Source organism: Cyprinus carpio, chromosome A8, assembly GCF_018340385.1.
Source record: "Cyprinus carpio isolate SPL01 chromosome A8, ASM1834038v1, whole genome shotgun sequence".
NCBI classification, from domain to species: domain Eukaryota; kingdom Metazoa; phylum Chordata; class Actinopteri; order Cypriniformes; family Cyprinidae; genus Cyprinus; species Cyprinus carpio.
Window position 1 is genome coordinate 14,793,136 of NC_056579.1, and position 15,652 is coordinate 14,808,787.

The following is a 15,652-nucleotide window of genomic DNA, read 5'->3' on the forward strand; positions in this document are numbered from 1 at the left end:
ATCTCAACCAGCTGGATACAGCAACATTATCTCAACCAATGATGTAACTTTGAGGTGGGGCAATCTATTTGTCTGACCAATGGTGGACAGATGGAGTGTTCAAGCCTGAAAATATGTTAAAACCAAGTGCTAGATCTACCTAAAAATCACTTTTGTTGATATAACCTAATATAATGAGACTGATTTAGCCATCATAAATAAAATTTGTGACTTGAATAAGACCATTTAATTTAGATGTCACCACATTAGGCTATCTGATAAAACAGTTTTTACAGTGTGGGAGGGTGAAAGACAGAGAGAGAAATGAGGAAATCGGGGAAATGTTCTCAACCCACACTGTAGCACAGCCACATAAAGGACAGCTTTGACGAGGAGAACAAAAGGTCTACTTGTGTGCATAATATCTGCAAATTGGATGACAAAAACAAACAGCTGTGGGTGAAACACTGAGAAGAAGGGAGGTCACTGCGAAGAAGGGGGCACGTGTTGAAAGCCAAGAGAAACAGGCCTGTGTCATCGCAGGTGCTCGGCGAACACACAGACACAACAACGTCTCCAATGCATGACTGATTGGTAAACAACAAGAGGTACAAGAGGTGCAACAGGGAAGATCAAAGCAAAATATCTATTGTTAATAAAAGCACCTGTTGAAAGACACTTTGATGATACCTGTTTGAGATGGCTTTAAAGCATGACCAGACTTTTGTGTTCATCTGCAAACAGCTCATGATACCACAACCCGAAAAAGAAGATGGCTTTGAAAAACAATGCCTCAACTGGTCTAGACTGAAGGAATTTCTGGATTTGTCGTCCAGATGTCATCGCAGGGTTACCTCTGAGTGACCCCTCAAAATGGCTGCACATGCCATTTGAGGATCCAGCTTTTCTTTTTTCTTTTTTCACTAGCTACCATCTCATAGGTCACCTGTTGCACAGACTCACTCCACATAAGCGCCTTGTTCATATTGAGTTACAATTTAATCAAAATGAGAAATCTGATTAGACCCCTGGAATATGCCATTATATGAGCTCGCCAAGGGCTGAAAGACCATTTGGTGTGCTTACTGTATATCTGCATGCTTGAGAAGTATGTTTCTGTATGTTTATAACTCAAAGTAAAAGGGAACATATGGTGTTTTTCTATGATGTCTGGAAATGTTTACAGGAAATGTATAGACTAAAAAATACAAGAGGAAGATGGGGAAAATGAGTTTTACAGACAGATGACATCACTATAACTAAATATAAACCTATAGATGGCATGCCATAATTGGTCATTTCTCCTTTTTATCAGATGATACAGTCTGTATATTGCACTGTTTTCCCATTTCAACTGAATTTCCTCCATATGAGTTTGAGTGGATTTGTGAGGCAGGAGAGAGGAAAACAAACCTCAAAAATAAATTAAATTGTTAGTGAGATAGCATCGGTTCCAGCTAAAAGCCTGTTCGGGTTCATCTCCCCACATGCTGGCATAGCTGTCACCTGGTGAGACCCTGGCTGGATGTTTTATGAAAATGAAATTCTAACGTGTCTGCAGGGCTGGACAGGGGTCTTGTGACTAGCTGCGCATGCAGCTTACAGCCCCCTGCCGACCTTCAGATTAGACCTCGGAGCTCATGGGGGTCTGTAAGCAGACTAAGCCCAGATATCTTTCTCAGTATCCGATGTTCCTTTCACGCATCACTGGAGCTTTGGACCCAAACAAAACATGAAAAAAGGAAGGTTGTGTGCAGTGTCTGGGAGTTACTTCTTTAGAAGCAATGCTACTACCTTAACTCTACATTTTCCAGTAGCATGATAGCAGCTCAGATGTTTTCGAAACAGTAACAACTAGCAACTTTTTTTCAGCAAATAACAGTGTATAGTGATAAAAATGTGTACTTATGCGGTATTCTATGGCATAGTAAAAATACTGAGATTAGCATGTTCAAACTGAAAATTCATATAAAGATGAAGCACACTTCCAAGTGTTCAAGAGAGGGTACAAAAATGAACACAAATAAATAAATAAAAATAAAGCCACAAATTTGAGTCCCTGCACATTGGACAAATTTTGCCATTTTATTCCAACATGTTCAGCCAAATGCTGATATTCTTTACAATATTTTCATCATAGTTTGTGTTGTTGCATTTAGTGTATCATAACTAAGCTGTTGCCCTGATTCAAATTAATTCCACAATTCTAATTGTTTATTCATTCAAAAACCCTCATTGTTGAATTATAAATTATATAATGGGATGGTTGCATACAAAGATATCTCTAGCTCGATCTCATGAGAATTAGTAAAAATTAAATTTGTATGAAATGAGAAAATTAAAAGAAAACTTTCAACTCAAATACAACCGAATTCTAACAATAAAGGCTCACCCACTGACCCAACCCCTAAACCTAAGCCTACATTTCCATACAATCCACGTTGATATATTCTTTTACAAATGATTCCTTGTAATGGAATTCTTTTGCACCCTTAAGTAGCTCCAATGTAATAAGATCTTTTTTGTTAGTAAGTTATAGGACACCGACGTTTTCAAGAGAAGCTTGACTGTAGTTGAAATACTTTAAATTGAGTAGCTTGTATCTTGACAGCTTTCAAAGATGCTTTCCCATCACTGATATTGTGAATGCATGCAAACACCAGGGCACTGAGACTTTATCTTTCCTTAGCACTCGTTCAACACAGAGATGCGCACATACCCAAAACTACCAATGAAAAGTAAAGAGATTCTTTAAAATCATTTACAAAATGTTTCACGCATGAAAACTGACTACAGACGGACTGTTTTATGCAGCATCATAGGATTGTGGCAGTGGCTCTTTAAGAAGATTAAAGACTCCTGACAAGCAGCATGGGATGAGTCATCCTTACACATGGAGACTAATACGTGGCAGAGTGTCACAGCAGGCGGCTGCTAACAGACCTGCTCTAAACATCTCCACCTGCTTTAACACTCCGATTCAGCTTTAAACTTTAAACTAAACAGATAGGCTGTGAGTGATCTCTAGACATTCTTTACCCATCTTAAATTTATCAAATAAGCAAAATTGAAAGGTCAAGGTCACATGACTCATCAGCAATGACTCATATTTGCTTTTTGAGAGATCTGACACTTACTAGTCACTCTTGGAGCTTTCTAGACATCACACACTTGGAAACAGCTCTTCAAAGCAAAAAAACTCCCATTGCACTGACGTATCTGTCTTTGCATCACCTCTTACAAAATGAGAGGTCAAAAACACTACTCCTACATGCTGTAGATTGTCTTACTTTTCTATTTTCTGGTCTCAGTCTAGGGTTTCAGGTTATAATAGGCTGCAGGGATTACAACAACAATGCAAAGGCAGGTGAATGTACAATAACACACCTATGGGCCAGTTACAGCTGGTGGATTCAGTGCTCGCTAGCACAACAAGAAGCAACAAATGCCAGCGACCCACACACAAGAAATTAATTTGGATGCAAAACTCTCTATGAAAATCTGTGCTAACATACGGACATCTTTTAATTTGAGTGTCATATTGCTGAACAGACCCCCACAGAGAATGAAGCAAACACAACAGAAGGATGTAGTGCGATGGTAAGTGCGCTTTAATGTGCTATCGTCATTCTCCCTTTGTGCCCAGCAGTGATGATTACAGCAAGCCATCCAACACGCAGTCCACTGATTGTGCCAGTCAGGCGGGCAGCTATTTTTGCCCGCTATTCCTGTCTGTACCATTACTACTCGCTCTCTGGCCCCTCTCAATTCAAGACCCAAATATAGCGCCATCAAATGGATCTGATAAGGGCTCATTTTCCTGGCCCACTGCCAGCAAGCCAGAAAATCACTGAAGCCATTTCACAATGGCATCAGTCCAATGGCATTTTGATTTGCTTGGGAGGTATATTCTGTTTATTTTTGATCTTCGGTACAAACTTTTGGTAGTGTGGGAAGTCTGAGAAAAACAGATGGTTTTTTTTGCTGTGCATAGATAATATGGACTTCAGATTTAAGATTACGAGCTAAGTAAGCATAATAGATATGAGCGGATTAATATCAGTATGAGGGTATGTGTTTAATGCATTAAATAGCAATTTCTATATCAGAGTGATTTTCTGAGCTTTTTTTCTCAATCTGGATATATACAATTCTTGAAGGGTGGGCAGGGGAACACCAATAATCCTTTCAGCAGTCCGAACCATCCTTTGTAGTCTTCTGATATCTGATTTTGTAGCTGAGTCAAACCAGATGGGTATTGAAGTGCACAGGACAGACTCACTTACAGCTGAGTAGAACTGTGTGAGCAGCTCCTGTGGCAGGATGTACTTAGTTAAGTTCACCCGGTCATTAATGAATCAGATTTTTTGTTTTAACCAAATTAAGTTAAGTAGTTCATAAGTCAAACAGTCCATTTGAGTGCCTCTAAAAAACATACTCATCATAAGCTTCAGAGAAAAATTGCAGTCTGGAGAGTTATAGCGTTCATAACCCAAAGTCCTATTACGATTTTCTGCTTTGACGGAAGCACTTTGGCTAAAACGGTCCAAATTGATCTGTACGCCTAACGACAAATAAACCCCTTTAAAAATCTCTGTTATTAGATCCATGTGTGTCTCCCTCAATAATCTCTGCGCCTGTGAGCCCAACAGCATTAAGCCACTGCATTAAAGAGCCTGCCGTGTATGCTGTGGGCTTTACAAGTCTGCTCTGTAGACCTTCACAGAGTGGTAGAGAGAGAATAGAGGGGGGAACTCAATGAGGCTCACAGCACCATAGTGGTCTGTGAGACCCGCCGTCTACCTCGCTCATTACCAAAACACTGCTTTTTCTCCTACCAGACAGATGTTGGAGCGCGGTGCTTACGACCAGTGAGAAATGAGATGAAGTGATGCCCGAGCCACTTCACTTTGTTTTTCATTTGTGATCGTTGATTTCATTTCCCACCAAATGAGGCCCATGGAACATAATGCAAAACATGCGTGGAGTCGTTTATAACACAGGCCTCGTTTGAGCCTTATATGCTAGCTCCCATTTAAGAAGGTGCATTTATTTGCAAATTGGTATTTTACATAAATCTAATTGGAGCTTGAATGTCACAGTTGTGGAAATAGTGAGGGGCAACCATATGTAATCAGTTAAAGCGATGTGTGTCTGTGTATTTCCTAACTGATGCCTTTTCCATGTGCGCTGGAAAGACAAACACAGATGGTGTTTAATGACACTGGAGATGTTGCTAGCTACTTTTTGGTGAGGAAACCACTCACGTTAAAAGCTTCAAGCCCTATTCTTTAGAGAAAAGTTCAGCTTAGGCTTTTGAGAGAAAAGTGAGTGCTTGCTGATTAAAAACGTAATTATCTGAATCACATAATACGATGATATTTGTGTCCCTTATGTTGAAGAAACTGTTGAAACAAAGTTTCCACCTGACTTCAAAAATCACAGCTCAAGCAACCACTATCATCATTCCTCCCAAGGGCCATCTCTCGTTTTAAACAAAAGAAGATAATTTGAAGAATGTTTTTGTACAGTGGAAGTTGATGGGGTCCAAAACCACACTGGAAAGAAAGTGAGCCTTCCAGATTTGGAACAACATGAGTTATTGATTTTGATTTTAATTTTTGGGTAAACTATCCTTTTAAACTTATGCTGAACACCACATTAAAACCCAGAGGTCTTCAGACACATGCTAAAGTGCTTCTATGCTGGATGGAGAGAAGAATAAAAAGAAAGAAAAAAAAACAGAGAGACCGCAGAGGTCTGCTTTCATGCACCAGGCGTGGCAGAGCCTTTTATATACATACTGTTCGTATAATGCTCTGGCTTTTAAAGGCCCTGGGTCTACATTAAAACCCTCTACACTGTTCGCTAGCAAGTGAGTGCACCCAGTTACCGTATCAAATAAAAGCCATCAGCTATGAGGTTTGCTGATTATGATAGGCTTGCACAGGAAGTTGGACGCAAGAGCTCTTTTGAGAACATGGCTTATTGCATCCTCATATAGCACAAAGCAGACTGTGGAAATTCTCAGCCATGCAATTCACAATAAAAATGCAGACATGTGTGCATAGGCTAATGCTAACACACACAGGAATTCAGCCTCAACAACAGGAAAAATGTTGAGAAAATGCCAGTATGGGCCTTTATGCCAATGGTTTTCAACAGGTAGATGCTGTAACTACAACATCTGCCTCTAAAGAGCATCTTTGTACACTGCTGACCATTAAATTTTTTTCCAAGCAACATATTTATTGATAACATCTTCTATAATATAATGAAATTAACTATTAACTTTAAACAAATTCAATTTAACACTAAAAAGCATGTATCAAACCAGGCCATGCACACTTCAAGCACACCAGCATCTGCAATGTTTAGGTTTTCATAACGGTAGGAAGTCATCCAATTGGCGATACATGTTACAGCTTTGAGTTGATCTGCATCTGACTTTGAAGTTTAAATACATTAAAAATTAAAATAACTTTTCTGGTTAAATGATTGCATGTTGTATAAACTCCTCTGAAGTGAGAAGTGAGAAGTGTAGTGTGTGTGTGTGTGTGTGTGTGTGTGTGTGTGTGTGTGTGTGTGTGTGTGTGTGCAATAAAAAGCACATGACTTCATGGTTTATTCTCTCTAGCATTTGTTCCTCCACAGCCACTGCCCTTCACTTGCTCCTCCGCAATTGGACATGGACCCTGGATCATTCCCACACATGCAGACAAGAGACACATGTGACATCTCTCTCTTCTCACCCACGTCCACACACACTCCTACATGACATAAAAAAAATTCCGTATTTTTGTCAGGGTTTCCAGTAAAAATACACAAACGGGAAGAATTTAAAATTACAAAACTTTTTTTACATTTTTTTCTTACTTCACTGGAAACCTGTTGTAGAAATATTACAGAATGTACTTTAGTTTGGCCATAAAACAATAAAAACTAATTTAGATGAGTTAAAAAAAATAATTTAATTCAAGATACATTATATATTAATGTATTACATTTAGTTCAAGATATATTATAAAAATTTTATGGTTAAGATAAATGTGTAAAATTCAATATTTTACTGAAAAACTGAAGAAAACCGATTTAAAAAAAACTGACTTTAAAGAATATTTCTTGTTTTCAGAGAATATGTATTGAAAAGTTTTTATTTTCACACATTGGAAATTTTGTTATCCCACTTATTAAGTAATTTTTTTTTTTTTTTTGCCCTTTACAAATCTCATGTTTTTAGACAATATGTCTTGAATAAAGTTCATTTTTACACATTGGATATGTGTTCTTTCGATTATTAACATTAATCTAACACAATTTAGTAAGGTTTACACAAAACAATGCATAATAAAAATAATAATAATAATAATAATAATTGACCAAGATAAGAAATACATTTTATTTAAGACGTATCCAAAATGAATGGATCTTGTTTTAATAATATTTTGATATTATTTAACTGGAAAATGAAACTATACTGATTAAGAAAATATGATATGATACAATGTATTTGCCTGTGTCTGTATGTGAGGCACTATCCTGCCAATATCAGCAGTAGCTCCTTTATATTCCTGTATTTTCTCTCATGTGCAGTTAGCTCATGAGAGGAATGAGTCAGAAGTAATAGAGGAGACCTCCCCACCTCTTCCCTTTAAGGAGGGGCAGCAAGTAAAAAGGTCAGTCTTGTTTTGCTTTTGTTTATGGATCTTTCCGTTTGTTGTTTGTCATGAATCTCACTGAACTGAGCTTGTCTCTAATAACAGTACAAAAGAGATTCCAGCCCTGGCAGTCGCACGTAACCGCACATTTTTGGATTGACTTGTGCACTGTCTGATGCCAAAATATTCACTAAATGCAGACATCCCCCTCTCTATCCCAAACACATACACACAACTTCAGACATTAGAACTACAGTCTGTCATTTTGTGCTCTCGGGTATTTGGAGAGGATCTGGATTGAGGGGCCTACTTCCTTTACCTCTTCCTCCATATCCATAAATCAGCTTTGGGTTCAGGATGTGGCGCACAGAAAAAACTTCAGGGAAAGAGTGAGTTTGAGACTTTGAGGAACAGAAGGAAGCAGGTCATAGCAATCAAGCTCTCTGTTTGACATCTCGGTGCACGGTAGAAAAAAGGAAAATGGGTTTAGGCCTGCAAAGATAAACCTGAGTGGAGTACATTACCGGAAAAATATTGAACAGGCCACAGGAACAAGCATTTGGCTATGCAGAGTAATGGCAATGTCAGCACACAACAGGAATTTGGATTAGGCTCAACAACATTGTCCCTCAAGGAACCGCTTTCATCTACATTCCAGCGAACATTCAAATGAGTACACGACCGTATAAAACAAATGCCGAAAAAGGAATTGAAGAAATAACCATGAAGAATATAGATTAGGAGTTCAGTGTATCTGTGTGTCACTATGGTTTCAGGCTCTGCGGTCTAAGGGAAGGATTATGTTATTCATGAATGTGACCTTAATTTCAGACAACCCAGCATTCCTTTCTTGGACACTGTATATACAAAGAAAGATTTCACAAGAGCCAAACCTCAGAGCACTGAGGAACTTAAAATAGTGTCTAGCCATTTAGATTACCTGTTCCCAAAATTGTCAATATGGCCTAAACTGGCAACAGTATGGCCTAAAAGGCTTATCCCATACAATGAGGGGTTGTGATGCGGTGGTTAAATGAGAGTGATGCAAATTCGAGTCTGGCTCGCATTTCATTTTACTGATCATTTCCTTCAATCGTTCTATGCTTTCTTTACTATCCCTAAAAATAAAAGTGGCCAAATCGCCAAAAAATACATAAAAACTGGACTGCTTCATGGTCTGAGCCATGAATATACTGTAGCAATTGTGCCACTTTTGAGAGACTTAATTCCAGAGGAACTGTTCCTGTAATACATTCCTGTAGCTTAAATGAACACGACACTACCAATACCACTGTTACAGGTTCAATTCCCAGGGAAACACATAAACGAACATTCCATTTTTAGGGGCAGTAAAAAAAAAAAAAAATGCTTTTTTTTGTGAAAGAAATTAACACTTTTATTCAGAAAGAATGCATTTCATTGATCAAAACTGACAGTAAACACTTTTCTATTTAAAAAAATGCTGTTCTTTTGAACTATCTATTCATCAAAAAATCACAGTTTCCACAATAGCATTAAGGAACTATTTTCAACATGAATAATAAAAAAGTGTTTCTTGAGCAGCAAATCAGCATATTGATTTCTGAAGGATCATGTGACACTAATGGCTGCTGAAAATGTAGCTTTGCCATCACAGGATAAAAGTACGTTTTAAAACATTAAAATAGAAAATGAAAACATATTAAAATAAAAAACTATTATTGTTTTTACTGTAATTTTCATCAAATAAATGCAGCCTTGGTGAGCATAAGAGACTTCTTTTAAAAACATGAAAAAAATCTTACTGACTCCAAACTTTTGAATGGTATAATGGTATAAGTGATAATATATTTTTAATTTTTGTAAAATATATTAATGACTCCAAACATATAATATAATATAATTAATGGTATAAGTGATAATATAATATAATATAATATAATATAATGTACTTTGGATACAAGCGTCTACTAAAGTAGTGACTTTCAAACAGGACACCTGTGGCTCAATGCCAATATTTCACCTCGTATAATGGTTAGCAACCAAGTGGGAGGCTAGATAATGTATGAGACCGTACTAGAGGTCGGTCCCTCTGTCTCTGTGATTAGCCGGTGCAGACAGGCTCTCTCATTAGCTTGGCTTTGGATGAAAATGGAGCAAAATGAAGCTCATTATCACAAAGCGTAACTAATATAGCACAGCAACTCCCCAAACACGCACACACACACACACACACATGCTCAAATATGAGGCAATAAAACTCCATTCTTTTCCGCTCCAAAACTTTCATTTTACATAAAAGTGACCCTGATCTCAGTCTGGGGTTAGCGGGGGGTGTCTGGACCTGAACTGTGCCAATTACTGTACCTATTATGTAATTACCAATGATAGAGCATTCGTTGCACTGCCTGTAGGGCCCACATGCTCTGCTCTCGCCCCTCAGTCGCTTTAAGGGCCCGGCCTGAGCTTGATTTATGGGTGAGCTGAGGATGGGGTGCCTGCTTTTGAAGTCCATGAATGTGCAATATAAAATACACCTGGAAAGAGCCAGGGGCTCCCACCGCCTTACATGAGCAGGGGGTGGGGTGGTGTACGAGAGGAAGGGGGCATGAGGAGAGGAGGGGTCACCAGTGTTTCCTTTCAGGTTGGCTTTTATGGCACTACTTCAAACAATCGCTGGCTCTCTCTCTTTCTCCCTCTGTCCCCACCCTGGTCATTGTACAGAGCCAACTGGACTGTAATTGGTCTTTCTTCTCTTTCATGGGCCTGTCTCTCTCTATATACACCTCCCATCACTGTTCTCTGAAGTTACATGTAACAAATGTGTCAATTCGCCAGGTGCCAGAAAGACTGAACTTCAGAGAGCTTCATACTCGTTCAGAGAGGTGTGGTGTGGGAAGGTTTCACAGCTAACAGCTGTAAAACAAGTTCAAAAATATCACATATCAAAAATACCCCAACTAGAGCTGGATGATGATTAGAAAATTGGTTTTATATGATGAATCAGTTAGCGCATACTTCACTTCACTTGAAATACTGTGGCACAAGAATATAGAAATCATTCCATACATGGTAATGTAATAGGGTCCAAAAAGAACACACTGAAAAATCTATTTTTGTTTTTTATTTAAACAAGAAAAAGTCTTAAGATTAGGATTTATAATAATTTTAAATAAAAGTTATAATATAATATAATATAATATAATATATTCTTAATTGAATGTATTTTTTTGCAATTATTAAAAAATCCTAATAAATAAATTCTAGCTTTAAAGTGATTATATTATATTATATTATATTACATTATATTATATTATTTAAATGTAAAAAGTTTTAGAATTTTGAATCATTTAAAAAAAGTAGTTATGACTTCAAATGAATAACATTATATAGTTTTTTATCATAACTTTTGTTAAATTATCCAAAATACTTAAAATATCTAGAATTTAAAGAAATATTATATTAGACTTTAATTTCTTATAATTTTTTAAATCTAAGAAAGGATTTTGAATCATTTAAAACAAAGAAAAGTTCAGACATAAAATGAACATGTATTTATAGTATTATTTGTCATAACTTTGTTTTATTTAATTTTTTTAGAGATCCTAATTCTAAAATAATATAATATAGCTATGTTTTAACCAAAAAAAAAAAAAAAAAGTAAATAAAATAATATTATTAGTGGTCTCAGACATCTGAACCCTAATGTATATCAAAATACCTCTGAATTACCATCTGGCACCATCACTATACCTTGGTACCACCACAATACTTTCAGTAAGGGTTAACAGCTTCAGATAAAACATGACACTTAAGAATGTCCTTTCACAAAGACATATCCAGACAGAATAGCCTCTTAGCTCCAGTCACTGACACACAAATATACACACCTACCACAAAAACAGGATCTTGAGGCAGACATTACATCAGTGCTGAAACTCGAAGATGACATAACTTAAATCACACTAGATGAAACACGCAATACACACACTCAACACACACACACACGGAGGAGTTTATAATGCTAATTCTGCCATCTGATTTGTGAACATACTTTAAAAGAGGCTCGACAGCACTGTTTGGTGTACAGCCAGTCGGCGTGCAGATTCCACATGTGCATGAGTTTTAGCGAGACAAACTGTTTGACAATTTGGGTGAAGACTTACAGAGGAATCTGTATACACGTATGCACAACTTCGAAGTTTCGATAAACACAGAGAGAAAAAGAATACACAAAAACATCACGCTCATGCACACGCATAAACTCATGCAGAATGAGCAACAGGTATCTTCCCTGGCAGCAAAACCTCAAAGGAGTGACTCAACTGCCATCACATTGCTATTTCAGATTGTGCCTTAATTTTTTCCCCCACCTATCTTCTGTTGTTTGGCTGGCCAAGGGGCAGACACACGAGACGGGCGTATGTGTGAGCCCTTCTCCAGCATTCAATGTCCTCCAGTACATCATCAGCGTACTAAAATCTGACAGCCCTGCTCCACAACAAAACTATTTTCAATCTTGAGCGATTCTTAAACAGCAACTTGAGAAGAGCAGAAGTTGGAGGACTTCGTTAGGCATGATTAAGCAAAACTACAGACGTTTCCTAATCTGGAGTGACCAAACTGAAGTGGAAATTATTAGGGAGAGATGCAGGGAAGACATACGGGTGGGATGAGGTCTATTTAAAGCCTGCTTGACGGGGTCTTACCTCTTTGAAGTTAACCTTGGGCCCTGCTCTTTTCTACTTGCTGCCCTTTCCACCACAGCCACTGAAGTGAATCCATTTTGCAACCTGCGGAAGAGGAGGCAGAGGAGGGCGGGAGAGAGAGAGAGAGAGAGAGAGAGAGAGAGAGAAGGTGTGAGAGACAAAGACATCGTAAAATACCTGCCTCACAACATTTTCACTTAGTAATGAAATAGTTAAACATGATGCACTTAGCACATACAAGCTCGTTTCAACAGTTTCTGAGCTGAAGGACGTCATTCAAACACGAGAGAAATAGATACAATGACTGAAAGACACTAAATACAAAGCATCAGGGTAAAATCCTTCACTTCTCACTTCACAAACCAAAAATACACCTTCCAACTGTGTGATTTCCTCTCTTAACCACTGAGTGATGCTCCAGGTACAAGAAACAGCAAATACTACCCACAATTACACAATAAAGACGTTCAAACTGCAAACATCCTCAAAGACTTGCTCAAAACCGAAGATCCACAGTTGTAAAAGTTACCAAGACCTCTTGAATGAAGCATACGAAGTGCTACAGGTCATATAGTAAAAAACTATCAATCTGCAAAGGAAGTAAGATATAAACAGGTGCTCAATTGGAGCTTTAGGAGTTAAAAGTGCTTTACCTCTCCTTTGACTTCTTGCACCGCTGGAGTCCGCAACCATTCTGAGCAAGCGTCCCTCAGCCACTGAACAAGAGGAAGAGATCAGCAGAATGTTGAGTGGAAAGAGAGAGAGAGAGACAGAGAGAGAGAGAGAGAGAGAATCACTTGTTCCTTGATGGGAACTAACCACTCGACACAGCAAGCTCTGCGAACCAGGAGCACGAGTATAAAATAGAGGACAAAATCCCCTCATTAATTTGAAATGGAGGAGTTCTCCTCTAAAGATCCTCGCTCACGACTCCTGAAAGATCTTCCACACCCTCTCGCCGCACTTAACCTTATTAAAGCTCGCACCGTCGGCGCACTGAATACCTTCCCTCACTGAGAGAGGGAGGAAAGAGAAAGGAGGGGAGCGAGTGAGAAAAGGAGGAGGCAGAGAGATGAGGAGTGCGTGTGGGGGAGCAGACGGCAGTAGCGGCAGTAAAAGGTCTGGGAGCGGAGCTTCATTGTAATCAACAGCGTTGACTCCCCGTCCAGCTAGAGGAGGGGCCGCTTGTCTCTCTCTCCGTCACACACACGCAAGCATGCACACACACACTTCTCTCGGGGCCGCTACTTTCAGAGGGACTGTCTCTTTAAAACTGATGAGCCGTGTGTGTGTAGAGGTGTGTAAACACACAGGAAGGTATAGAGGGATCTCACAGACAGGCTGACACGGCCTCTCGCAGGTAATAAGAAACATGTGGGAGATAAGAGGAACAAAAACAGACCCAATGATGTCCCCTATCCATTAAAAAAAGTCAAGTGACGGTAACAGGTATTACTATATTCTATATACCATAGTACATCAAAGGTCTTTTAAACTTTTCATCTGCTTTAATAATATTTTTGTTATCAAGTGAATTTTTACACCTCTTCTAGAGAAAATGTATGTGAGTGTTTTGGTTGGATACCAAGGCATTGCTATGTGATCAAGCAGTTGCTAGAGGGTTACTGACTGGCTTATGTAAAAAGAGCCAACATCCTCAAGTCTTGTTCAGACAGGCAGCAAAAATTTTCTTTGCAAATATTTGCAAAAATCTTTCTGTCTATCTGACCTAAAGCGTTGTAGTTTTGTAATTTCAACCAGGGTTATCATAGTTCTATGATTCAGTTTTTCTGAATAAGGGTTAATTTTATTTCTTATTTAATTTTAGGTGTGCATTTTTTAATTTAGTTTTTTGCTTCCAAACATATTATGTCAAATAATATAATTTAAATAGTCCCATTAAATATGCATGTTATAAAATGTGAAAATGTTATAATGTTGAGAAGGACCTGTATATCATATAAAAAATTAACTAAAATTAGTTTAAATTAATAATTGAATTATTAATTTCAATTTTGTTTTAAGTTTTAAAGTCAAAAAATCATTTTTAGTTTCAGTTTTTCCAATTTTAATAGTTTTATCTTTATTTCAGCGAAAAAAAAATAAAAAAATCCAATTAAGTTTTAAAGTCAAAAAATCATTTTTAGTTTCAGTTTTTCCAATTTTAAACAGTCATTTCCCATGGCTGGGGTGCCATGTCAGCTGCTGGTGTTCCACTGTGCATAAACAAAGCTATCAGTCTTTTCCCAAAATCCTGCAGTTTGTTTTAAACAAAAAACAAAATATTCTGGTGCATCCATAACACGCTCCCATGCAGTTTCAGTCATTTCAAAAACAGCCAAGTAAATATTCTTTTATTGGTCCCAAAATATGGCTTAGGTTTCTGTTTAATGCAAGTCATCAGTAATTATGAAGCATTTTTCTAAAATATATGAAAGTTTAATTATTGCCCTAATTTGTTGAGAAGGACCTGGAGAATAAAAATTTACTAAAATTTTAGTTTAAATTAAAAAATTAATTGTAATTTTGTTTGTAAGTTTTCATTTTAGATTGCTTAGAGCTAGCACACCTCTCCTAAACATCCTTTATGTGCATGCATGACTTTATTAACCACTTTAAGAGTTAATGGCTTGTGTTTCTGTTTAATAAGTTATGAATTTTGTTACCCCAGGCAAAATTTGGAAGAGCTAGCAAAAAAGTCTGTTAAATAAATGTATTTTTGTATGTATTTTTGTTACCCCAGGAAAGAGAGAAAAAAGTCTGAAATGTGTGCTCTTGTGCACTTTCGGGAATGGAGAGTGGGCAGAGCAGAATTTGACTCTCGGGCTGCAAACTGCCATTGTTAACTTGGATACCACACATAGCAGTTTTACGGCCCAGATTGCCTGGTTCATTCCCGGCACAGCCAGGCCTTTGTGCGCCTGCAAGACACTGCAATCACCCCCCTCTCATTGCCAAAGTTGTAAAGTACACACAAAAACACACTTGCAAACTCCCATCTCACACACGCTGACTGCATATACGGTAAATGTAGTATTTCTGTATTAGTGCGTCTGTACGAACTCCTAAACATGGCGTGCTCAGAACTAAATTAGTGTTGAACAGTTAACAGTGGCATGTTGCCCTTGTGTTGGCGGCACAACAGCGACAGCTGCTTTTTACGATGACAGACATGCTAACTGCTCTCACAGCTCTCTGTCTGAACTTGAGATGTTTTTTTTATATTTTTTTATCTGTCAAATGATCTGATCCTTCCTACTTTATTAATACGCATTCCTGGTCTTATTGTGCTTGATATGATTCATTGATGAACAAAACAGATTCATC

General features: G+C 37.9%; 1 pseudogene; it reads right to left on the minus strand.

Annotated features, from left to right (window-relative positions):
• Positions 1–15,652, minus strand: part of LOC109099151 — a 68,471-nt pseudogene that overhangs the window by 29,013 nt on the left and 23,806 nt on the right.